General features: G+C 41.6%; 1 long non-coding RNA gene across 1 annotated transcript; it reads left to right on the top strand.

The window, feature by feature from the left end:
- The first annotated feature begins 2473 nt into the window (after positions 1-2473).
- LOC137471327 (uncharacterized) lies at positions 2474-25889 on the top strand. The gene is made up of 3 exons (XR_010997528.1): positions 2474-2637; positions 6070-6313; positions 25454-25889. It is a non-coding gene; the product is annotated as an uncharacterized lncRNA (long non-coding RNA).
- The last annotated feature ends 735 nt before the right edge of the window (positions 25890-26624 follow it).

The following is a 26624-nucleotide window of genomic DNA, read 5'->3' as shown; positions in this document are numbered from 1 at the left end:
CAGAAGCAAGAAGAGTTCACCCAGGAAATTCAAAGCTATTCTTGACTATGAGTTATCAACTCATTGTCATGGTTTGTCCTTCTACTTAAAAAAGTAAAATCTATGTCAGGCACAGAGTAACTTAAAATTTTTTTGGAAGGAGCTACTTTTGGTTGTACTGTCAGGTCATTCGAAAGATGTTTTCAATATTAATTTGGGGGCAGAGGCAAATAGACTAGTTACATTTTCTAGTTTTCCTTTGGAGGAGAGAAGTTCGTAGTGCTCTTCCATCCAGTTATGATCTCTTTACTTGAGATCACATGTGTGTCCAGGGAAAATGAGGTGAAATGACACCAAAGAAGAGATGGCAGCTGAGAAGCAGCTGCTGGTTTGGAAAAGCATCAGGTGGGAGCCAGTGGGGCCAGGGCTGATGATGGGGCAATACAGGGATGAGGCAGATGTTGTGGGAGGTTCATATATATTTTATATATATATATAAAGAAAGAGAGAGAGAGAGAGAGATATTTATATCTCCAGACAACTAAAGTTCTCACTACAGCTAGGGAATGTACAGAATATTTTCTCTTCTGTGAACATACTCCTACTTCATGCTTTTCCTAAGACAAAAATCAATCCCCGTGTGACAAAGAAGTTTGTTTTGAGATATTTTTAACTTGTGGTAAAAAAAAAAAAAATCTGGTGCCATTTTTTGTTTTCTGTCTGTGCCTGTAAAATTAGAAGAACCCTATTGATTCACACAGCAGTGATGCATTTGTATTCTGAGGACGGTGAAACACAGTCACATGCTGCAGGCAGTGAGGGAAGACAAGCACACAATCAATATGATTGATAAGCAAGCTCCGGTTTAGTCAAAGATCCTGTCAGTTTATATAGTTTTCTACAAGAAAAGTCAGCAACAAGCTCTCATTGGTTATTTCATAAAGGGTCATTGTTACATGTTTCTTTTACTTGCGGTTGCAGCTGCAGCCAAGTTCTTCATCTTCTAGCTCGGTACATCTCATTTCGCTAGGTACATCTTGTTTCACATCCTGTTCTTGTACAACTCATATCTCAAGGATATGCTGTCTTTTGCTATCTGTACATGTGATGTGTGCTGTTCCCAGGCCAGGCACAGTGCTCGGTTCTGGGATCTTAAACGGGGATTGCTGGAACAATTGTTCCATTGACCCATGGCCCTGCTCCTGCAGCCATTTCCCAACAGTCACACAAAGGAAAACATATTTAATGAATCTACTTATATTAATTTGCCACCAATAGAGATTCTTTGTAACAAAATGGGTCATTGTTCACATGAAGGTTATGACTAAACCCAGCAAAATACATGTTCTATGCAGTAAGCACCAAAGGAGACAATGCTGTGCAGATTTCTGTGATTTATGGCGCTCTGTTCTATTGTCTCCAAGGTTTTACCTGATAAGAAAGGAAAATTCCAAGAGATGACAATGACCTCCTTCTGTTTCAGCTGCCCAGTTTTTTGGTATTGTTCGAAAAATGATTTCTCAGGCAGATACTACTCTGTTTTCAGTCATATAATTCTTGAAATATGCAAGAAATATTTAGGGAAGACCATAAATGAAAAGAAAAAGGACTACAGGACACACTTGAATATGCAACTAATTATTTTTGACTGCTTTTTCAAAAGGACTGTGCTTTCAGTAATAGCCTGCTTTTGTAGAGCATCTCTCAGATGGAGACTTCAAAATGTGGTAGGCAAATTGTCTCAACATGTCTATGGGCTAGGTAAGTAATATTAAACCCTTTCTACAGACAGAGAAAGCTGAACATCAGAGAGCCAAGAATATTGCTTTCCAGCTTTGGTGTTACAAAAGAACTGTCAAAGCAGAGAGTACTGTGTTAAATTTCACCCACTAGGTCCAATTTAGCCTCTTGCCTTTCCAGCAGAGGAGTCTGTTACAACTCCATCTTTGCAAGTCACAGGTTATAAGGCAGGGATGGATTGTTCTTTTCTAACATATACAACATGTATCTGAAGTTAACTGAAAGCTTCTAAGTTAAAGGTTTCATAAATATGTCAGAATGGATGTAGTCCCTCCTAAAGTTCCTCAGCTTGAGACTGTATAACCCACCATCATGTTGCTTGTGTTCACAGTGTGGGTAAACCCCCCAAGAATGTATGGCCCTACTAATGTTAGTAGTGTTTTTTACATATCACAGGCAACCTGGGTATGGATTACTGGGTGCATCTAATCAGCAACCTTACTTCATGCGGTTTCTCCAACAGATACTAAAAAAAAAAAAAAAGGCCAAAGACTAAAAGAAAGTTAAGTTCATGGTGAAAAGAGAAACATAAAAACACAGCAGTCTGTGAAGGCTAAAAGTCTAAAAGCAATTTTCAGTCCTCAGAATAAGTGTTTTTTCTATATGGAAGAGGATATATTTTGAGGTAGACTTGCTTAGTGGGATGGAAATATAATTTGATTACATTTCTTTGGTCCTCTCTTGCTGAAAAATGAAAAATAACCTGTTGTTCTGGACACCATAGGCTCCAGTTGGGATACACACAGATGGATTTACCCAGGAGTGCAATGTCTGCTGCAAGGGTTCTCTACAGCTTCAAGTTAATTGTGTGTAAATCCAGTCAGACTGCAAGGCCTCTCCCTCTGTTCTGTCCCACAGGTATTTTGGGTGCTCTGTTAATGCCTATCAGGACAAAACCAGCCTGTTTTTCACAGTATTTATGAGAGTTTCCATAGTTTCACAGTGTTTATGAGAGTGGCCTCGGAGCTGCAGACTCTGAGCTGCAGACGCACCAGTGGCAGCAGCCATTGATAAGAGGAGCCTGGAGGCTGCCCTAGCACGGAGAGGGTCGAGCCTTTCTTTCTGTTTGGCAAAAGCACCTCTGAAACAAGAGCTGACAGAGGTGTTGGAAGTGCACAGGCAAAGGGCAGGAGCAGGGAACTGCATGTGCAAAGCACTGGATAATGCTGTTGTTTCCAGCTTGGTGCTGCCTCCAGGGTGCTGCCAGGTGCCCTAAAGCAGGCAGAGCTGGTGGGAAACACCCCTGGCCTTTGCAACAAGCATATTGCAGTGACGATATTTATTCTCACCTGAGCAGAAGGCAGTGCTTTCTCAGGCTTGTCTGGAGCCATGGAAAAGAATTCCTGTAGGACCTCAGGCCTTTCTTGGGCTAATGTACTACTTGTATGCAAAGGTTTGCCTTTGCCCTGCCCATGCTAACACAAACCACACCACACATCAAGTTTATTCATGTAATAATTGTTCCACATACAGCCAGCCCAGGGATAAGGTGCTTACCATGCTATGGAATGCTACCCAAAACCATGCATGGTTTGGGTAAGCTGTAAGGATGTAAGGAGGGTGACTTAGACCCTACAAATTAAAAAGCACATTGAAAGCACAGGGTGGGTTGTGTGACAAGGAAAGGGGCTGGAAATGTCATTCCTTCTTTTAGAGCCTGTGAGACCCAGTCTTAGGGCTGGCAGAAAAGGGAAAAATCTCAGCAGGTTTTTAACACAGAGCTTATGCTTCAGAGTTCAAAGCTTTTTGAAAAGCCAAGTAGTGCAGTTGACAACAGTGCAGTTTTCTGAAGGAATCTGATTTTGGAAATAGGCCTGTTGAGAATACTTGAAAATCCCATTGGTTGTCTTTTTGGTGTACTTTCAGACACCCACAATCTCCCACTGAGAAGTTTTGTGAAGTTTGCATAGCCCAGAGGAGCTGCATGCAGGGGAGATTGCAGAGTTGGCTACAGGAGAGCTCATACTGAGGTATAGTCTTCCTCTGGCTGATGGGGTAGGTGGTGGGACCTTCTAACCCTGGGCCATGAGGATATGTGAGCTTTAGCATGCCCCATCTGAAAGAAAAAGTGGGATGAAAATGTAAACATTGATAAAGATATAGAGAGTAGTAAAAACGTTGCCTGGTACAGGTATAGACAAAGGTGAAAAGAGCTGTCCTGTGTATTTTGTGTATCCAAAATTTTTGATGTAAAACAGAAAAATAAATAGAAAAGTAGTAGTCCCCAGAGTTGCCAAGAGAAAGAAACAAGGTATCTGTTCATGTGTTCTGTGAACTGGTCTCCCTACTTTCACACTAATACCACAGCTCATGTGCTGCTGTGGGAAAGAAGGAGTTGAAAAGGATGAGAATGTCTTTAAACACCTTCAACAATTATGCTGCAGTGAGAGGTAAAATAAAGGAAAAAGAGAAGACCCCCTTCTTTCCCTCATATGTTTTTTTGTTTGTTTTTTTTTTTTTTTTTTCATTCCTTATTTAACATAGACAAATGAAAATTTGGGAATAATTACTCTCTGGAGTCAAGTTTTACTTTCATGATAGTTAGTAGATCTTAGTCTTTGTATAGAATTGGTTATACTAATAATTACTGTCTCCCCCCACACTTCACTCTTCTTCTGAACAGAAGAATGAAGTGGGGGCAACAGGACATGGTAGTTTTGAGTGTTTTGTTTCACAATATTGGATGCCTAAAAGAGGAAGCTCAACATGTTGCAAGTTAGTGGGAGCGGTTGCATTGTCTTCAGGGTTCACTGAAGAAGCTCTTAAGGAGGCAAAGAAAGAGGAAGTTGATTTTGAGTTTTTTGTCTCTTTCATGACTTGTTTAGGTCTCTCTAACACTTTTTGGGAGCTGTGTAGTTCCATCCAAAGTATGGTAATACAAAAGCACCAAAAAATACAAAGGTGAGCCATAAGCTCATTAATCCTGCCTGAAGAAAATAAAAGAATTAGCAAAGTCTATGATGGGCAGAAATAGCCAAACCAAATGTCACCTCTGTGAAGATAAATGTGCTGCAAACACCAAGAGCCTACAATATTATGACCTTTAAAAAACATATGTTTCATAAATGGAAAAATGAACTGAAGAAGCCGCCGGTGAAGCTATTGAGAAGTTGAACTGTTCGTTTATACACTAACATCACACAGGGTTTGCCAGCTGAGCCAGGAGGTGGAGCTGACAGGGTGTCCATGATTTCCTTTGCATACAAACCTGCATCAAAGCTAGTAGCCATGGGGAATGCCTAGTGCAGGACATGATTTTTTTGGTGCTTGTCAAAAAATTTTTTACAGTATTACAATTGCCTTTAGTGCCAGCCCCAACCATCAGCAGTGAGTCCAGTCACAGCATTGCTATTTGTCACTGCAAGGTATGGAACTGTGTGGAAAAGCCCAACCAGGAAAACAGAGCTGTAATGGTGAAAATGGGCAGAAGGAGGGGAGAGCAGACCATCAACCTTTGAGGTGGAGAGAGTTGTTTTAGCAGGTGCATCTTGCCAAAGCTAGGGGCAAGAGAAATGAGACGAAGCGCAGGCGGTGGGCTCTGGGCTAGTGGGAAATGAGCAGTGTGGCACTGTGCAATATTAAATGTGTGGATTCACCATGCCTGCCTGCAGGGCTCAGGGTTTTTCATGCAGAAGCAGGGATCAGGAATACAGCAGCTGCAATGCTGCTCTAACAAGCATTGATAAATGCCAGCTTTGTTAGTGTGTGTGGCAAGTTATCAGGAGCTCAGTGAATTCCTGTGCTTGGAGAGCCCCGCACTGGGAAGAAAATATGAGCTGTGAAGTAATAATGATAATAACAGGATTCAATGAGGCAGATGTAATCCATATTTCTTCAGCTGATCCTGGCTTGCAGCACCAACTCTGCTTGACAAAATTGTATTCACAGGGATAATTTCAGAAGTTGGTTTCAACAGCTGAGCTATAGTATGGCTCAGGCTAATCTAGAGCTGAAATACAGCAATTTTTTTTCTTGGAAGTCATATTTACAGAGTACTTAAGTGAGCCAAGTACCTTGAAACATTGTCTACAAGAAATAGTAGTTCGAGGAGAGGCTTCCCTCTCATTTTTAACACTTCTGAGTTAATTTTTGCTCTTTTAGCTTACGGTCAAAAAGCCTTGGTAGTGCTGAGCTTCATGCAAATGTGTATTTGTAGCAAGAACATAAGAGCCTGAGAATAGCAAATATTGACCCTCTGCTTGTCAACAGAAAAGGAAGTGCTAAACTGGCTGTGGGAAGATCAAATTTCATTTTCAAAATAAACATTTGTTGTATTCTTTCTGCTTTCAGCACGACTTGATATGTAGGTGCTAAGAGACTGGAATCTCTCCTGCTGCAGTTTGCCTCTGTGTGAGACATTGGTGACAAGTCATATTCTCTGGGATGTTCAGGATCGTGACAGGCACCACATACATTTCTTCTTCTGACCCACAATGCTATCTCTCAGGCTAGCTCCTGCAACTCAGCTGAAACACCCTTCTGTACCCTTTGGATACCCTGGAAAACACCCTGCAGGGCTTGGGCACTTCTGAAGGTGAGCTTTCCCATCTAGAGTTTTCAGGTCCGCTACGCTTCACTATCCATTCTGGACAAGAAATGTGAGCTATCTGTGGTGAAAATCCCTGTTATTTCAGTTAGAATAAAGTACAACATAAGCAGAACTAGTTATTTACAGCATGTACAGTAGGAAAATCAGTCACAGTTATTTGTGCAAGTTTTAAATGGAAAAAACCAACACATGTGCTTGGACCTTTGAGAATTCATCTCGTTGTGCCACCTGGCTGATGCGGTCCTGACTCATCTGTTGCTGGGGGCTTTACTTTCCTTCCTTAACTGTGGCCACAGTTCTCCAACAATTTGTCCTGGCATTAGCTCTCACCACAAAGAACAATCCTACCCCCTTTCTGTGCCTACCCACAGAGTCTTACCTTTCTATCTCCTTCTCTCTGGTGGCCTTGGACATGCTGTGAGGTCATGTACTGGTGAGGGCCAGACCACTCATCCATGTTGAGACTTGCCTTACTTTTTGTTGGTTTGAGTTTATCTTTCACTAGATCACTTCTTTCACCCTGTGGACTGTGAAGCTGCAGGAATACTTGGGGCAATACCAGCAAAGGGGCAGGTGAGGGGTAGGAATGAGAGGTGTCGGCTGGGCTGGGCTGGGGTGGTTTAAGGTCTCTATGAAATTGTGGCCTCACTGGGTTTCTGCCTGAAGTGTCTCCATGTTTGAGGCCAAATATTTGGTGTCAATCTATCAGCAGAGATATTTGATACAGTTGTCTAAATTAGTTAGATGTGTGGCTCTTGATGTAGAAAGGACGTGACAGTGATGAGCCACTTTGGGACAGCTTTCATTTGGAGAAAGATGGATCTGATGTGATAGTTGGAAATCTCAGAGGTGTGGGAACTATCCAGTGGGCAAGGTTCAAACTAAATATGGGGCTTGAACTCTCTCCTTAACTTCAGAGGCCTTCCCCTCCAAATAAATCTGAAGCCCATTTAATGTACTTACTACACCCATTGGCAGCTGCTATGCATAAAAGTTTGTGGTTATACTCCTGTCTGTTGGGCAGTAGATGCACAAACATGGGCATCAAATCCCTGCAAGATACAAGCTACACTTCTCCATGTACTATTGAATTGCCAGTCACTGACCAGCATGCCTTTGGTCACTTTGTTTTCCTACTGGACAAAAGCACTGTTTTGGTTTTTACTATGTAATTGTAAAGGTCAAGGCAGGTTGTTTTTCTACATCATCTTTTCAAGGGTAGCTGAAGCCACATGTGTTCCTAAAACTTGTTCTGGGGAAAATCTGGTAAATCTGTTTTAGTTTTTTGCCATCTAGACAGTACCCACCAACATCGTAGTCAAGATTTGCCAGTGAAGCTTAGGAAACTAGATGCGGACCACAATTTTCTTTTCTAATGTGAAAATATGGGTACTGTGAACCCGAGAGACAAAAAATATTGAGTAGTGTGAAGATGCCAATTTCCTCTAACTTCACTTGAAGTAATTGACCACATTAATATTTGGTCAGAAAGAGAGTTGCCCTAGCATTTTGTTTCAAATGTGTTGGATTCACAGAGACTAGCAGAAAAGATATGGGGAAAAATTTTGCAGGAATCACAGGAGGCTTGCTTAGGTTCACAACAAATTAGCAGACAACAGGTCTGCTCTGTTTCCCCAAAGCAGGCAGGCTGGGCAGCTAGTGGGGTGAGGGCTGTATATAAGGCAATGCAATTCCAAGGTATATACTAGGAATAACCTCTCAACAACTGCATTTGTAGACACAGGGAGACAAATACATCTCAGTCATATGTTTGCTGTTGGGGCTTTGAAAAATAAATATGAAACACATAGAGCATGTGAAATGGAAGAAGAGGTTTCAAGAGAATCAGTTTCACCTGGAAATGTATTGCCTGGCAACCCATGACTCAAGTCAGTTCAAGAGTCATAAAGATGCTGCTGCATGAAAGAAATACTAAAAAGAAAAACAGGAAAGTCATGGGAAATTTAATAAAAATTCTGGTGAAGCCATAATCCATGTTGCTGTAACATAAAAATACTGAGACTTGAGTAATGAAAAAAAAAAAGTCCCTATGTTTTTTTCTTTCTTTGCAAAGGTTCAGCTAATGAGTGGCTCAGCCTGATAGAAGCAAAGTCTGGCTGGGGCATAATTAATGTGAGTCACTACAACAAATTTTCAGATTTTCCTTGGGACTCTTCCTTACAGGATCTTTGTATTGGGAAAAGGAAAGGGATAAGGAAAAACTTGCATCAATATTCATATAGCTATAAATACAGATAAGATTATGCAACTGCAAGGGAATAACATTTGTCTCCCTTTGCATAAATGGGTGGTAAGAATACTTACAAGACAGAAGAAGTAAAGTGTAAGTCTGTGGTAAAAAAAGACCAGAAACTCTATACACATGAGATTTGAAGGCAGGAGAACTAGACAGGGAGTTTCATTGCTTCAGCCTTTTGGAAAAGGACTGACTCTACAGCTGTTCAGTGTATGATGCACACAGAGATCAGGTGTTTCCTTTCCAGCCCCTACATTTAGGATTTGAAATATCTCTTTATATTGGAAGATAATTTTGAAGAATGGATTGGGCCACAGCTGAGCCATTGTCTGAAGTTTGTAACTAAAAAAAAAAAAAAAAAACAAAAAAAAACCAAACCAACCAAAACCCAGCCCAAGAAAAAAAAACAGAAGGGGAAATTTAGGATCTCTCCTAACTGTCTAGCTGACACAAACCTGTTAGCCTTGAATCAAGTGATTCTCTATTTTTTTAATGTGAAATGTATTTAATGAATTAATAGATGTTACTTTTATGTCTCAAAGTTGATACCGAGTTTTACTCACTTTCTACTGAAAATCACAGTCTCCTAGGGCCAAGTGACTGGTCCTTTCCTGCCTCACATATTAAATATGATAGTCTTTCTCTTTCAGGAGAGCTGACCACACCCATAATGAGCACTTCTCAGAATCAGTCCTGCTGGGACTCTGTGCAAGTCACCTCAAATTAAAATTCCTTGTCAGAAAACAGCTCTGGAAAGGTAACAACAAATCCATCCATTATGAAGATAAATGCCTGGCAACAAAATTAGAGTCCAGTGGTCAGCTGGAAAGTACAGTTCAAAGGATCCTGGAGCATACTTGCTCTTAATTTGCATTGCTTTCTAACTCTGAAGAGCAAATGAAAATGTAACTGGTAAAACAAAGTTCCTGGAAAGAAACTCAAATTCCAGATGGCTGATGCCACCCAGGCACCAGCTGTGAGAAGGTAATAAACTCTGCTTTTAAAAAGAAATAGGCAGTGCCAAGCTGCTATTTCTGCAGTCGGGGCTTTTTTGTCTGATGAATTCAGTTGGTTTTAAGGGCCACACACATCCAGGGACTGCACAGTCCCAGTATGAGTATCCCCATCCCGATTGCCATCAGACTATGTAACATGTACTGAAAGAATTGTTATTTTGGTAGGAGTGAAACTTTTGTCAAGCAATGCCAAAGAGTAGCTGCAAGTCATTTGGGCACTGAATACATTTTCCCTGGAGACAAGAGCTCACAACACTTCAAGAGAATCCATAGCAGTCTCTGCAAGGTGAGAGATTGTCCTACCCAAATTTTGCCTAATTTTAAACAACTGCAGTTGTTGCCTTTTTTTATATTGACAAACTGTATTAACCATGAGGTGTATAGGGACATCCAATCCTTCAGATATTAGTTGACAGAGGGAAGGAGCAGGGAAGGGGAGGACTGGGGAGCAGGCAGGAGCTGTTTTCGAAGAAACATCTGGCTGTATCCTGAGGAGGTACATAGGGAAGCAGGGAGGGAAAATGAATTGTGTTGACTGTGGCACAGGGGAGAGGAGGCAGGAGAAACTGACAGTACAGCACAGAGGCTGAATGAATGGCTGCAATTTCAACACATGAATTTTTCAAAGGCAGACTTGCTTAGGAGCAGCACCTTATTTCTAGACATCAGGTATCAGAAAGAGCCAGGCATTCAGGTCCCTCTCAGCTAATAAATGGTTTGGGAGAGCCTTTAGACAGACACAATGGTCGGATCCTGACACTACTGAAGTAGAAGGGACTGTGTTTTGATGCTGGACCTCCTGTGTTTTGGACCTGCACGTCCAGGTCTGGAGACTGAGCCACGCTCAGTGCCAGCTGCACACCACTGTGCCAAGGCTGTTGCATCCTGAGTGCTGTGTGCAAGAGCCTGGTGAAACAGGTGGTGATGTGAGAGGGGAATGCCACACCTAAGCACACATGCTCCTATGCAATTACATGTGAACTGGTCTCTCCCTTGTGTCAAGCACAGCTCAGCAGTAGGAAACCAGGTCTCTCCAAGTTCCTAGATTTGCTAATGTTAGGTTGTACCAGACTATTCACACTAGAAAGGTATTGAAGGCATAGGACAGACTCTGAAAGGAGAACAGAAGAGATAAATGAGATGGTGAGGTTCCTATTCTGCTGCTGTTGTCACAGAAAGACAAACTAGCTACTGCTTGAAAGGACAGATTTCTGCCCCCCCTGACTAAGTCATACAGAGCCTGAAAAAAAGTGAGACTTTGAAGAATTACACATCATATAGAGTAGAACTTGCCCTGTTGTTTTTTTCAAAAAAAAAGTTTTCTTTGTTGTTCCTTTAAAGAAATAATTCTGGTGTTTTTGACAGAAAACTGCCTCTCTATTTTGACTCTCTACTATGAAGCCCCCTACCCTGCATCCATTTGCTGGGCTGTTTTTTGAAGAAAAGTTTTGAACTTTTGTTTTTCATTTGTAAGTCTAAGCCTATTCATTTAATTTCAGTTATATGTTTCAGACTGAACTGCAATAATGTCTGGTTTTCCTTTTTGACTTGTTTAGAAAAAATAGGTTTTGTTTAGCTCACCTTTGCCTTTGGTTGGAAACTTAAAGCTATCGGTATTTGCCAGCTTTAAGTGAAAATGAGCAAATATTCCTTAGCCACTGGGTGAGATCTGTAACTGGCTTGGAGCATTATAATCCTGGTGAAGTCAAAGGAATCAGACAGATTTATGCCAGATGGTTATCTGGACCTCCAAAGGAAATGAAATCAGTACCAGAGATTAAATTTACCATAAGTACAAGAAGACCTGCTTGCATTGCTAAGATTTTATCTGTGGTTCCTCAGAGGTAAATTTTGTCCAAGTCTCCACTACCAATGTTGTCACCTTCATGCTGAGCACTGTGCTTCAAACCAGCAATAAAATCCCTGGAGGCTTTTCCTGGAGGCTTTTGCTTTAGTCTTTGGGCCCAAGATTTGCACCACTGTTTATATGACCCTGGATTTTAAGTACTTAAAAGTATGAAGATCAGAATTAATCAAAATGAATGGGAAAATAATTGTTTTGGTTGATTATTTGTTGGAGGGTGGACACAATCGTAAAAGAAAATAATTGGGCTTTGCCAAAGAAAGCTTATATAACAGGGATATTTTTTTTACATGAATAGGAGCAAACTGTGGGGAAAGACTTCCTGAGGTACTGCATTTGCATAGGTGAGGAAACTTGTGGCTTGAAAAATGAAACCTGCGATTTATAAACGCAAAAGATTCCATGTCAATATTTTGTTCCCTTCAGTTTTTTTGTCAGTTTTTTTGTCAGTAATTACTTTGACAGTTCCTCTGAGTTTGAAGAGATGCAGGTTTTTACACGAATAGGAGCAAACTGTGGGGAAAGACTTCCTGAGGTACTGCATTTGCATAGGTGAGGAAACTTGTGGCTTGAAAAATGAAACCTGCGATTTATAAACGCAAAAGATTCCATGTCAATATTTTGTTCCCTTCAGTTTTTTGTCAGTTTTTTTGTCAGTAATTACTTTGACAGTTCCTTTGAGTTTGAAGAGATGCAGGTTTTTGGGCTGGCAGGATGTAATGTACTAGCTGATTTCCAAAGCTGTCACTGATATTTGATTTATATCTTCTATATTTTCTTTTTTGGACTAGCTAGTACCATCAAACTCCTGCCTGCCTTGGCTCTGAATGCAGCAGTCTCTTTTCAGGGTGGCTTGTCCTACATCATTTCAAAGAGGCTGCAGCTCTCCTTCTGTCTTGCCCTGTTATCAGTGAGTTTTAAAACCAAGAAGGACATTAGAATTGTGTCCAAACCTTGTGCTGGGGCACATGTTGAGCTCCAAGCACTCTTCCTAAACTTACTTTATGTTTTTAGCAGATGAGGCATCAAATGTGTGTCACTCACCATTGCTAATGGTGAAGATGGTCTTTGCCAGTTTGAGTAGCATGAGCATTTCTTTCACTGTAGCATTCTGTCCTTTTCTGGCTCTAAGTTATTTACATACTTGAAATTATTTAAAATTATAAGCACGGTGGAAAATATCTAGGATTTACAAATTGCTGTGAATTATTTCAAATTAGAGACAAAAGCAAGGAATGATGGCTCTTCGCTGTAGTATCAGCATGGTCACCAATTTCACGGACAAATCCCTTCATAAACTTGAAGTGCTGTACCAAGGCTTCCTTGTTGCTTCCCCTCCAAGCAGCACAGTGAAATCCCTTTTAGCAGGGTCGCAGGGAAGCATACTAGTGGTTTCTGGCATCCATGAAACAGGTGCAAATCAAACTTGCCTGTTTTCCAGGTAGATTCTTGTGCAAAAAACAACTAACTAGCATAGTTATAGCACAAAGCTATTTTGCTGACATAGAAAAGTGGGTGAATATTTTTAAGGATGACTTTATTTAAACATTTTGGAGCTGTGTTCATTAAAGTCATTGACAACTTTTTGAAGCATACAGCAAAAGACAGAAGGATTTGGGGACTTTTTGTCAATGCTGTTCCTGCAGTGCTGTGACTTCCTTAATCCTAGGGAATATCAGATCCAGCTGGCCTAAATATCCTTCACCATTTGTTTTTCTCTTCCTTTTTCTTACCCGTTTCCTCATTTCTCTATACCACCAGTGTACATTATATAGAATGAATAATGCGATGTTGCTAGGGCAGGGTGTGAAGGGCAGCTCTACAGGCTTTGGGATTATTTAGCATGAAGCTATTATCAGAAGGTGTTTCTAAAGAAAAAGTGTTTTCCTCACAGGCCTGGTAAATAAATAAAGAATTTCTGGTTGAATCTGTAAGTTCCTGCAGGGACATGTTGATCCTTTGTCTAGTGTTTGTTTTACCTGATTCCCACTGGAGCATATTGCTAGTACATGAGTAGATTGCTGTCATATGGCCCCAGACAAGTTGCTTCAGAGATGAGTTCTATAGCTCCTTGAGAAGGAAATTGTATTTATTCTTTGATAATAACATGTATATTTCTTGTAATTTGGGAGAGGTTACTTTATCTATGAAGCCTCTGACAGAGGTACTATTTTTTCACCAGCCAAGTTTTTCGACTCTATCAGTACCAAGGGAGCCAAATTTTCTCATTTTCCCTCTCTTTTCTTAGGTAAAGCACTTGCTCAAATGAAGGCAATACTGATGTGAATTTTGACTAACTGGGGAATTTTTTCATAGTAAATAAAATTTTGAGAACTAGATACTAGAAATGTAATGTTTCTATGCCTGTTTCTTCTTCCTTGCTTTAAAGCCAACAAGAAGACTAAGATGAGGGAATGCTGGGATGGGAAGCAGAAGTGGATGTGAATGACTCTGGGTCTGTAGCACTAACATAGACATTGGGTGCAACTGACCTTTAGTTGTAAATAGTCTCATAATTCCTGAAGCTCAGATGGGGTCATAACCCCGAATTTGGGAGTTACTGGACCAGTGCTCAGTGTCTGGGGAATGGAAGTGTCTCACTCCATCCTGGGCTAACACTTCCAGTAACTTGAAGGTGACCCGACAAAAGTCACTGGGGCTCTTTTGTTGGGGTACTGACAGGGCTAGAAAACTTTTGCTGCTCTGCTCACAATGTTACAAACCATAACTGGCCTGAAAAGGGTGACAGTGTGGGTGAAGGTGCTCTTCCTGACATAGGCAGCCCTACGATTTTAGAAACTGATGCTTAACCCCAACTTGTGCTCAAGAGCATTCTTTGGAGTGTGTAGGAAAAACAACTCTTTTCTTCATCTCACCATTCTTCCAGCTTGTGTTATGGTCTCACCCTGTTAAGGGCAGAATGTGCCCAGAGGACTGGTATATCTGCCATACCTCCAGAAGATAGCTCTAGCATATGAAACAGCAAGAATGACTAAATGACAAGGCACCCTCTATAAAATGCCTGTGAAGTCTCTGGTGGTGGCAAGGTGATTCTGGCTTGATACTGCCTCCTGGCTACCCAGGTCCCATGGGAAGCCACAGCTGTCACAGGAGCTCCCTGAACACCTTGGCTGATCTTGTTCTAAGGAGCAAGGGGAGTAAAAGGGCTTTGTAAGGCATTCATCTTCTGGGTTCAAGGCTGCTGAGGTCAGGGAAAATTACACTAATGGCAGGAAGACTAAATATTAATGTGTTTCAGAGGGGTTATCTTGTACAGTTATTTTCTTACAGAAGCTCTGGCCTTATTGGACACTCTGCTGTGTGTTCCTGTTAACTTAAGGTTTGCTTTTGATGGAGCATGCTTGCTGGTGTAAGTTCCACTACCTTTCTGCTCTAAATGGCTGATTTCACAAAGGAAACCTTTTAAAACATTAATAAGGTTGCTGTGATGAGCTTAACAAGTGAAGGAGTCCCTTAAATATCTGCCTTCCCAACATCTTGCAGCAATGAGGTCATGACTTTGGGAGTTATTTAAAGTAATACACTTTCAATTGCATCCTCTAGCTGGGATCTTCAGTAAAATTCCTTTCAAGGTGACCTTTGCACAGTTGTGTGTTGTATGGACAAGCCATGTTGTCACTGTTAATAAGGGCACTCATTGGAGAACTAGTATCACCCATGTTAGGTCTGCTGGCATCCTATAAAAATGCAGTGGCTGGGTAGGTGTCAGTATAACTGCAACAAGACTCTCCTCCCATGGAAAACAGTAGTAAAGTTCCTACTGTGCTTAAATTAGCTCGGGCTTCCTTGCTTAGTCTTTCATTGAGGGGCATGAGATGAGCAGCACTGGGGGGGCCACAGTTCTACCCTTTTGTCATGCAGTTTAAATACTGTGCTTGTCACTGCCCTCTTGTCTTTGACCAGAAAATCAGGGACAAAACTCCTCAGTGTAAAAGGAATATGTTTATTGCTTCAGAGTCTATCACACAGTCTTAAAGACTGATATGGAGGCAGAGCTGGTCTTCTCTGTTAACTGATTTTACATACCAAAACTGCCTCAAGGCTGGTGTGTGCCAGGCGGGGAGTCTGCTTTTCCTCAGCTGCTGGTTTTAGCCAGTTACTTACCTCTATGTAAGGCAAGTAGTTATGGAGAGATAACCAAATCAGAATAGTACTTTTCCATGCTTTGCACTCCCATTGACAGAAAAAAATACCAGTCACTTTTCAGAAAAGATTTTGACTGATAGATTTCTGTCTCCTCTCTGAACTTGGCTGCCAGTTGATGGCTGCTTCAGGAGCTGCTGTGATTATAGTTCAGTTCTTGTTGACAGCCATCTACCTTATAACCTCTGCAGCTGGCAGCATTGGTGGCAGGCACAGCAGAGATGTCCAGGACTGAAGGAGGAGGAAAAATAAACAGCACACTCAGAACAGGATGTGACCGTCCTGCTTCTATGATTCATATTCTGAGCAGCATCCCTTGGACCAGTACAGCCCAGTGACCAGGTTCTTGGCCCACTGGTTTCTCTTTGAGATCCAGGACACTTTCTGATATTAGTGTTATTCACAAGGAAACTGCTTTTGGCCTGTTTTTTCAGGAACTCCCACTCTTGGCTTTCTTGTGAAGTAAAAATTTCCGCTTCAGCAAGGGCTCGCAAAGAGGCTTTGTAGTGCTGCAACATTACCTGGGATTTTGATGTAAAAGTAATTTAAAATTAGAGGCTGCCTCATCTTACAGCATTTCCTTTAGAGCTGGTCTGTGCATTCATGAGAGAGAAATGTGGTGTCCACTTCCATACAGTGCCAAGGTCTCCCTCCTCCCATGCTGTCTTCTGCTTCAGCTTTTCAGTCAGCTTTAGCATTTTCTGGCTGCTGAATAGTTACAGAGCTTTGTCAGGGACCTTTTGGGATGTCACATCTCTGAGGGCACCAGGCTTCTCTCTTGCCCACTGACACCTCTTGTTTTCCTTTCCAGCATCTGAGTGCCTTCTAAGTAGATTTTTGTTCTTTTGAACAGCCAGAAAATTTTCAGCTGCTGCTACACAAACTTGACTGTTATTTTCATGCTCTTCTTGAATAGTTACCATCCTTATTTACAGCCCAGAGAATGAAAAAGGAAAGTAGAAGATACTTATTTGTAAGGGATGCAAGAGGAAAATGAGGTTTTATGGTGTACTCACAGTGTCAAAACCCTCTAACTTTTTCTAATGAGTAACTACCCAAACACAAGTTATGAAAACATACAGATGTCTTTTCCTTTGGTCTCTTCAACCTGTGAAATTGAGGATTCATCCATTTACCTGAAAATAAATAATTTTATGGCTATTTTTCTAATTGATTGCATGCCTTCTTTTGGAAAGACCAAATCCTTACAACTCCCAAGAGGCTCTGCTGCACCTGACAACAGTTATAGTTTATTTCCTTTTCCATAGCTAGGTTTAGCTCTTCATTTTTCTTCATCTAATCTCCCAGGCAGATGTCACAAGTAGTTCAGATGTTTGTGTTTTCTTCCTGCCTGTGTCACAAAGTTTGTAGAAATGAAGTGCAAGATTTTATATCAGATTTGTGAGACAAATACCAAAAGATTAAAGAAAACCAAAAATCCTCTCTGAAGCTTCCATGCCATTGAAATACTTACAGCAGAAGGTGGCTTTGCTGAGATAGAATTTATCAATCATCACAGAAATCTCTGCAAGGACTTGAATTTTTCATGTATGTCATGTGAGCTCCTTTTCCAAAAAGTACCATGTCACTAACTTGGCTGCTGACCTGCATTCATGTAGTTCTAGTGTCTGTGTTCCATGAAGATCTGCAAATAACCAATAAGATGGGCCTGCCTTCAGATTTTCGCAATGGAAATACATGGCTGGGGTAGCAGTCAAGGAAACTAACGGCTGTGGAAAGGCTGAACTGTCAGTAACAGAGCAAGAGTGAGCAAGGGAGGAGAAGTAAAAGCTGTTGACTGTCAATCACATGCTGACCTTGACATCTGTCTGTTCCTTTCCCATAGACAATGTTTTGCAGGAGAAGCAGCAGAGAAACAACTTTGAAGAATGTTACTTTGAGGGCTGCGAGCTGGCACGTTGGAAATGAATGTAGATGCTGGTGTATGGAAGCAGGAGGTGATTGCTTCATTCTGGGTCATTTGGCAAGGTGCTAACCCAAACCAGGCTGCAGGGGTGAATCTCACAGTCTCTGTAGGGCTGTATGGTCTGTCCATACCCCTGGGGAAGGCTAGGCACCCTGTAAAGTGATTGAATCTGCAAAACCAAATAAGGGGAAAATTTTAGGGTCACAAAATGTTCAAGAACTCCTTGACATGATTGCACTGCATGAGTTGAGAGAGAAAAAAAAGCCTGCCTGGAACAGAGCAGCAGATAAAAAAAGATCTGAACTCTCCAACAGTATCCTATATCAGATAATCTTTTTATATTACATTGATTTCCTTAGGCAGAAGATTAGGCACTTTTGAATGAACTGTAGTGATTTTAGTTTCTGCTATCCTTGCATATTGCTGCAATTATATGCATGGTCTCTTAGTTGCCCTGCTGCCATCACAGAGCTGAAAAATTTAATAATGGGTCAACCAAAACCTGCTTATTCTGTGTTTGTGTCTGATATCTCATGATCCCATGGAATGAGCACCTCTGATATGTAGATGGAATTAATTTCATACTCCTACCAAAACAAGATCGGCTTACCACTCATCAAAGACATTCCAAGGTGCATTTTAGATGGAATTTCTAGCGGCTTTTTCCTTCAGGTAAATTCTACTTTATTTGGACAAGTGTCTGTAAGTCCCTCGATGACTCTAGTGTGTCATCTAGTAGTGTCCTAAAGGCTGTTTTGAATTACTGAAAAAAATGTATCTGGTCTGTGTTCAAGGTGTTACAAATCAAAGGCAGCATTCAGACAAAACATCCTAGCTACAGGCTAGGCTGAAAGGATAACTCAGGAACTTAAATTCCAAAATTAGAGATTGAGCAAAGGAGTATTTTTATTAATTTTTAGGTGTTATGAGGGCATGCAACCTTTTTAGACTATATCCCTTGAAAGAAGAGGTATCACAATCTGCACCAATACTAGAAACAGCCCTAACAGCTGTATATTCTGGAGAGCTTGTTCAGGTTAGCATTTCTGCAAGTCACTGCATTGCACTGCTTGGATTTTTTTTTTTTTTTTTTTTTTTTTTTTTTTTTTTTGCCTGGCTTCAGCACACAAAGGGTGGCCAACCTCAGCTGCCCAGAGGATCTCAGTCACATGAGATGCTCTCATACTTTCTCACCAAGAGTTTCTACTCTCTATTAACTGATTGAATTTAATGAGAATTTTTCCACTGACCTCATGACTTTGATTTATACCCTTAGTACATAACACATTGTTTCAAATGTCAGTCTTAATATCCTTATTCAGTCTTGTCCCAGGTTGAAATACATGATGTTATTAATTTCCCATCTGTGAGAAGTTTCTTCTTGTATTTTCTACCTCCTCCTTATCTCTTATCTTCTTATCTTTCCCCCCCCCACCCCCGGGAAGATATCTGTTGTTAATGGCCCATTCAATGTCACTGCATGACTGTTGAAATTACATCATCCCATTGTGGGATGCTCCGCCCAGAGGGAGGAGACAAGTATTTCCTGACTGAACATAATCTGGGTCCCTGAAACCCAAGGCAGCTTCCCACTGGGAACAGCTGGTGTTTTCTCTACTGCACCGTCAGAGGCAGATTACACCCTTCTACCGGATCTGACAGAACCACATCTGCCACTTTAGGAAGACTGAGGCCATTCCAGTCTGGACTCCCACCACCACCCGAGTGTCAGGTTGTATTCTGACTCTGTCAGTGGTTGTTTTCTTTCCTTTTGTATTATTGCATGTGTTTAGTTTTTTTTTCCTTTCCCAATAAATTGTATTTCTGACTTGAAGTCTCTCACTGGTTTTGCCTTTTCAAACCAGAACATAATTTTGGCACCCAACGTGGGGCTCGAGGTACTGAGAAGTACCTATTCATTATGATGCTTAGGATGATTATATGGGTCTTATATCTGGCTCTCTATATTTTTCCGCACACAGGGCATTATCTGACGATTATAATGCTCCTGTGTAAAGCAGGGTATGGTATGAAAATTGCTTTAATGATCTATTATGTCTATAGCATGACAACCTCCAAGACAATGAACATAATTTGGAACATGTACTCAATTTTGTTTGCTTGTCCTAATCTAGGCTGCTACATCTGAGGCTTCAACAATTGCACTCAGCCCCTGGGGGGAGGGGTAAAGAATTACTTTTTCTAGCCTTTTAGGGTTGATCCAGCAGTTTTTGAAAAAGTTGAGTTCCCTCTGGATGCCAAGGACACCATAGTGTTGTTGTTGATTCTATTTTGTCTTCTCTACAGAGACTGCAACATGCTTAGGAACAAAGCACTACATGGTATGATGCAGCGTTTTCTTGAGGAAGAGGAAAAGAAAAACAAAGCAACAGCGTCCATGTCTACACAGACTGCCACAGAGGAGGAAAGAACCAATGCCAGACAACAACATCTATGCAGACTGACACAGAAAAAGAAAGAACTGAAAGCAAAACATGTGTCTGTATCTACACAGACTGTCACAGAAGAAGAAGAAATCGAAGGCGCCGTCAGCATCTCCACACAAACCGTCATCAAATCAGAACAGACTGAATCAATAGCAGTTGCTCCCGTTCAGAAAAAGAAATCAAAGAGCAAATCAGTCCGCATAGTGACTGATGAAGCTGCGGCAGGACCCTCACACCCCACGGAAGAGACAGAACCAGAAATCATCACTCGCTCTCTATCTCTAGGTGATCTGCGTGACCTGCAGAGGGAATTCACCCACCAGACAAACAAGTCCATCCTGACCTTGGCTGCTTTGCATCTGGGATGCTGCAGCCAATGACACTATTCTGGATGGAAGTGAGGCCAGGCAACTGGGAGCACTGTCCCAAGATGTAGTCATTGACCAGGGGATCGGGAGAACCCAAGAAACTCAGTCTCTGGCAGCGACTGCTGATGAGTGTGAGGGACAGATACCTTTGTAAAGAAGACCTCCAGGTGCACCAAGGAAAGTGGAGCACAATGGAACAAGGTATCCGATGCCTGAGGGAATTGGCTGTGCTGGAGATAATTTTCTCAGAAGATGAGATATTTCCTAAAAGCCCAGATTGTGTCCAGTGCACATCACAAATGTGGTTGATATTTGCACAGCTTGGACCAGAGATATATTCCCGTTACCTGGCAACACTGCACTGGAAAGAAGGTGAAGACAGAGTAGGCGTCTTGGCCAATAAACTAAGAATTTATGAGGACACTGTCACCGCCCCATATCGTACCCATGTCTCGTCCGTAGAAACAAAACTGGCTGAGCAAGTCCGGAGCTTGATTGAAGAGAGCCATCAGAAACTAAAAAAGGAACTCAAGGAAGAAGTCTACCACATCTCGCCAGAACCAACAAGAGTCTCTGCCATTAAGAGCTGGTGTACCCCAGCCAAGGAGAGAGGATACACTCCACGAGGTAGCCTCTGGTTTTTCCTTCAGGAGCATGGAGAAGACATGAGGAAGTGGGATGGAAAGCCCACCTCCTCCTTAGCAGCCCAGATACGTGAACTGAAAAGAGGAACACTTAACACAGGGAGCTCACCTAGAGTCAGTGCTGCTCCAGTCTCTGATACACAGAATTCCAGACAATATAGGAATGATGATATGACTGATCCTCTTGAAGGAACCTCAGGAACCTATTTACAGGAAGAGAGCAACGTGTACCACAACCAGGAATAGAGGGGTCCTGCCTCTAGCCAGGTAGAGGATAGGGACAATCGGAGCTATTGGACTGTGTGGATCCTATGGCCTGGCACATCTGACCCACAAAAATACACAGCTTTGGTTGACAGCGGTGCCCATTTGTATTATTGCATGTATTTAGGTTTTTTTTCCTTTCCTAATAAATTGTATTTCTGACTTGAAGATTCTCACTGGTTTTGCTTTTTCAAACCAGAACAAGTCTGCAGCTCTTCCAAGTTAAATACCAATAAAGACAGAGAAGGAAAAGATCCACAAGACAAGTTGAAGAGATTGTTCTGTGTCTGTTAGAGGCAACTCTTGACTAATGCAAAGAAGCAGTAGGAAAGGGTGTCTTTGGCCTAGGAATTCAGAGTCTGAGGGACTCTTTGCAGACAGACTGTTGCACAACTGAGTTATTTTCTATCAGAAATGGCAACTAAACTTCTCATGCAATAGTTAGACCAGTAAGAATGCTAACAGAATAAAAACCTTGTATGTTTATGTTAATTAACTCTGTCAACCACAGTATTTTTCTTCTATTTTTAGTGCGGTTTTCTGAAGAAATTAGCCTTATACAGTTACCATGGTTATCTGTCCATCTGTTGGTCCCTCCCACCCTGCTCCTCCACGTAATTTTTCCAATTGTCAGCAAATTTCAGCCAATCTGGAAAGAAAGGAATACTTCTCAAAGACATCAACATTTTTATTAATTTCATGAAGTCTGGTGGAAATTTTCCAAAGGCTTGATTAATGCCCCCTCAAGGTAAAGCTGTGATCGTTCAGCCATTGTCCTTTCATTTTGTCCCAAATGTACAAAAGCCATCTGCCCTCTTGTTGTGTGAAAGATATTAAGCCAGCTAGACCATAGGCTGTTTCTTGCTTGACTCAAAGCAATGGAAAAGTAAAGGTTTTGTGGGAGCCAAAGATGTCACTGGAGACTTGTAACTGTAGGGTGTCAGACAGGAAAGAGAAATAAATGAGACCACCAAGATGAATAGGTGACAGCAGTAAGGGAGAGATACCTATTAGGTGTCATTCACTGTCAGTTTTTCAGGGACATGACTATTTTTGAAGGATGAGTAAACATAAGAAAACCTGAGAATACTGTCAGTGAGGGGTGCAGAGTAAACCCAAATTTGTAACAGGGTGGTAGGAAGCTGGTTTCAGCAGTATTGTGGGGTTATGTAACAAATCCATAGGACACTGAGTTTCATTAGCTCAACTGCTGACAGAAAAACTTGTCTTAGTGAGCTTTTTGTTGGCAAGGTTAGACGAGGGAATGACTGAAGTTATTCAGAAAATATGCTCTCATTCAGAGGGAATGACTGAAGTTATTCAGAAAATATGCCCGAGATATCTTCCCGGGGGGGGGGAAAGATAAGAAGATAAGAGATAAGGCTCTTTGGCTATTTGGGGCTGTGCAATTTTACTGATAGAGATAGCAACTCTTTTTCATGACAAATTATGGCCAGAAAGCATAGCTACCCTCTGCTGCTGCCTTCCTGGCAGTACCCACTGGCTTTCCTTGATTCCCGGACTTAGTTCTTCTTAAAACGACAATTGTATTGCTGTGCCACAAAGGTGGAGCTGCAGTGATTAAATGGAGTCTTTGTGAGCAGCTCCTTGGATGATGCAAGGAGGACCCTGCTTTAGAACTATGTGGAAGCCTATACTTACTTGGATGGCAATCAGCATGCCTTGGTGGATGAAGCACTGGCTTGCTTGGTGTTGTTAAGGAGCTCCAAGAGTTAATTCAGTCCAGACAGTAAACAATGAATTGCTGACACTTTCAGCTCTGCAAGAGCTCAGAAATACCAGCATGCACATCTGAGCCATATCCGTGGAAGCACACAAGGATTACATTCTTTTGGTGATGGCTGCATTTTTATGTGAATAATCTGATGGGAGCCTGATGGTGTCCAACACATCCATTCTTGCCTTGTGGTTTTTTGCCATCTCAAATGTTGTTAGTTTTAATGGCACAATTATCCTTTGTATATTCAATTAGATATGTGGGTTGCATCCTGCCGCCCCCCCCCCCCCCCCCTTTTTTTTTTTTGGGTTATAATTAGTTTCCCTGAGAGGCAGCAGCTTTAATGCTTGGGTAGTTTTCTGAGAAGCTGGGACTGAAAGAAGCTTTTGGGAAATGACAATTATATGTCCATGGCTTTTATTTGGTATGCTTTATTTTAGTGTTTGTCTAGGCTGAAAGCTCTTGTTGACTGGCAGAAGATGCACTGAATCAATGAAATTAGGCAGTTTGGATGTCATGCCCTCCCAAATCATACAAAGGACTTGTATATTGACTGACAGTAAAAATGCAATTTTTTTGCTGAATTTATACAAATTACTAGTGAAAAAAAAAAGAATACTCCTTTCTCATATTCTCCAGGTCATTGATTGAATCCACATGAATTTTTGCTGAACTTTTATAGAAGTTTATATGCTATGAACAGAAAACTTTGTATTGTTTGTATCAAGATGTGTGTATCTTGGCAAGCAGAAAAAAAATTACTAGTGGCTTGGAAATGATCTTGAAATCTTCTTTTATATACCCCTTTCTGTTGTCAGCCCAAGGTGGCCCATGTCTATCTTGGGGATCTTGTGTTACCCCCACTCCAGGATTACCCATATGGATGCATAAGGATTCTGCTGTAGGTTTAAATAGTAGCAAAATAAAACATCTACAGAAACTTGTCAGAGATCATATAAGCTGTTATCTTTTGAAGGTTGATATTTGCAGTTAGTTGCCCTTGTGCTGTGTCTTGGTTTCATGTCATCATTGGGAAAAAACAATGAGAACAATTTTCAGTTTTTGAAGCTCTAGTGGAGATTCACTGAAGTGAGGGCTCCCAGCATCAAGAGAAAACCTGTGGGTTTTACCTGTAATTTATGGTGTCTTTTTGCCCAACAAATCTAAGGAAGAAGTTTTAAGAGCATATGAGAGGTCCTGTATGCCCTGCCTGAGTGGAAACTTTCATTATTAAACTGGACTGATTAAGAGAAGCATTTTATTTCCAGGACAGAATGGGGACACATCTCCCTTCATCTTCTCATAGTGCAGGGAGCAGCACTGGCTCCTGCCATGCTGATTAAGGCAGCTTCCATCCCTCCCTCCCATGGGACAGGCTGCTTGCTTGCCCACTGTGCTCCTTGCAATAGATACAATGGGGATAATGTGAAGTGTCGCTTCTCCTCAGCAGCTGCTTTGGCTACTGTGGGACCCCTAGGGAAAGTCAAGCACCGCCACCCCCTCTGCTCCCCTCACTTATGTCTCTGCCTGGCCCTGGCTGCTGAGGAGCAGCAGAGGGCCCCTGTGGGCCAGCATATTACTTGAATTAACAGAGAGAACAATCAGTACTTGTAAGTTGTTTCACCCCTCCAGTTAAACTCAGCTTCAAGCCAGGGCAAAGCCAGGGTTTCCATCACTTCTGGGAGTAACTATTTCTCTCCAAGAAAGCCCATAGCAGGTACAAAAGAAAAGAAAAAAAACAAAAAAAAACAAAAACAAAAAAACCCACTTGTAGGTCCCTTGGTTAATCCCTGGTTCTTGCTATTTTTTCTTTTTCTTTTTTATTTTTTTTTTTTTTAGGTATATTTGGGAATGATGTGTCTGTGCTAGTTTTACCTGTCTCTTGTGAAGGGTTTCCAATCCCTTATTTTAAATGAAGTGGTATTCCCAGATGAAAAGGCTAATCAACTGGCAAATGATATAATTTGTTTGCATAGATTCTGTGCTGCTAAAAGGTGGGGGTGGGGAGAGAAGAAAATTCCTTCACCATCTTGTACTTTTTACTTGTCAAATTGTATATGCTGTCAGTGAAGCTGTGCTCTGGAATGATCAGGGATGGTGTGGCCCCAAAAGGCTGTTGGTAGGGAAAAGGAGTCAGGACATCTGCCACTCTGGTTTGAAGGACTGTGCTACATAGTTCTCATTTTCTGCATGCATGATTAAAACTAAAGGAAAAAATAATCTTGGCTCTAGCAGTGGGAACCACACAGATGTAAACTGAATGCAACACTGATTTTATTTTTGCCTGTATGTCACAACTTCCTGTGACCTGAAGGACAGATTTGTCTCAGAGTTTTCTACAGCACAGGCAAAATTATTAGTTATTCTTTTCAGAAATAATGGAAGAAAAGTACCATATTCAGTGTTTCATGATACACTTTCTGTGTTTTACTTTAGGTGAGTCTAACAGCTTTCCAAAATCCCAGATCTGTTGGAGATTTTATCCATTCCTTCCTTGGAACTTGAGTATCCCAACCAAACTTTTTCCCAAACTGATTGATGTCACCTCTCATAAATCCAGCCAAGGCATAGGCACAGACCACGAGGAAAGCACACGTGACCATGTGTGCATTTATATATATTATATGGCCCTGTTTGGTCATGAGATTCATAGATGCCAGCTTCCTCCCCAGTCAGGGGACTCCATACGTGCATGGGCATTTCCAGAAACATTTCTGTTGTGTGATTAAACACAGATCATCTCTTTCTATGTTTCCTGAGGATGGATTCTCCTAGGGGTCCAAAAGCCCTGCCAGCTGGGTGGGTGCTTTGGGGCAGTATCATTGCTCCATGGCACTGCAGAGAGTATTTCCATTAGCTGTCCATGCCTCAATAGCCCACAGTCCCTTCTTATGTGTGTGGGCTCCTGCTCTATGGACATACCCTGCATTTTCACCTTCACACAGCGTGCAGGTATCAACAGGCATCAGCCTGGCACTAATTGCCTCCTTCAGAGACCTCGCAGCTGCCCAGCACAGCAGGTCTGTGCGGCTGTGCTGCAGCTCTGCACCAGCAGATGCGGAAAGCCTTAGCCTGAAAAGCCAGGCACTTCACATGGTGCCTTAACTTCAGGTTACCAGCATGAATAGGCTAGAGTTTCACTTCCAAGGAAATGAGTTCAAATTTCGGTTGCAGAGGGAATTATGTTTAAAGATCTCTTAAACCTTTGGGAAACTTTCCAGTTTCTGGGGTTATCACCCTCAGCCGAGTGCAGGGTTCTCTCTCAAGTTCTCTCTCAAGATGGGGCTTGTTCAAGGACTTTTAGGGATTTTTGTTTGCATGCTTGCTTTTTAAGTGGGACTCTTTCACAATTTAATTTAAGGTTGTTTGTTAAAGGTATCTGCTTTCAGAAGGTTGCTGAGAGTTTTTATGTAGAATAAGCTAAACATCTTTCCTCTTGTTTAAAAGGTACATGACACCAGAAAATGTATCTGGGAGAAGGAGTAAGATGCACAGTGAAGCATGTTGGCATAAGACACAGTTGATATATAACATTCAGAGGAATTTTTAAATTGACATTCTTTGGACTTTGCTTATTACATGAGTATTGCATTTTAGCTAGTGCAAA

Source organism: Anomalospiza imberbis, chromosome 3 (genome assembly GCF_031753505.1).
Source record: "Anomalospiza imberbis isolate Cuckoo-Finch-1a 21T00152 chromosome 3, ASM3175350v1, whole genome shotgun sequence".
In the NCBI taxonomy this organism is placed as follows: Eukaryota; Metazoa; Chordata; class Aves; order Passeriformes; family Viduidae; genus Anomalospiza; species Anomalospiza imberbis.
This window is presented reverse-complemented; position numbering and strand designations above follow the sequence as displayed.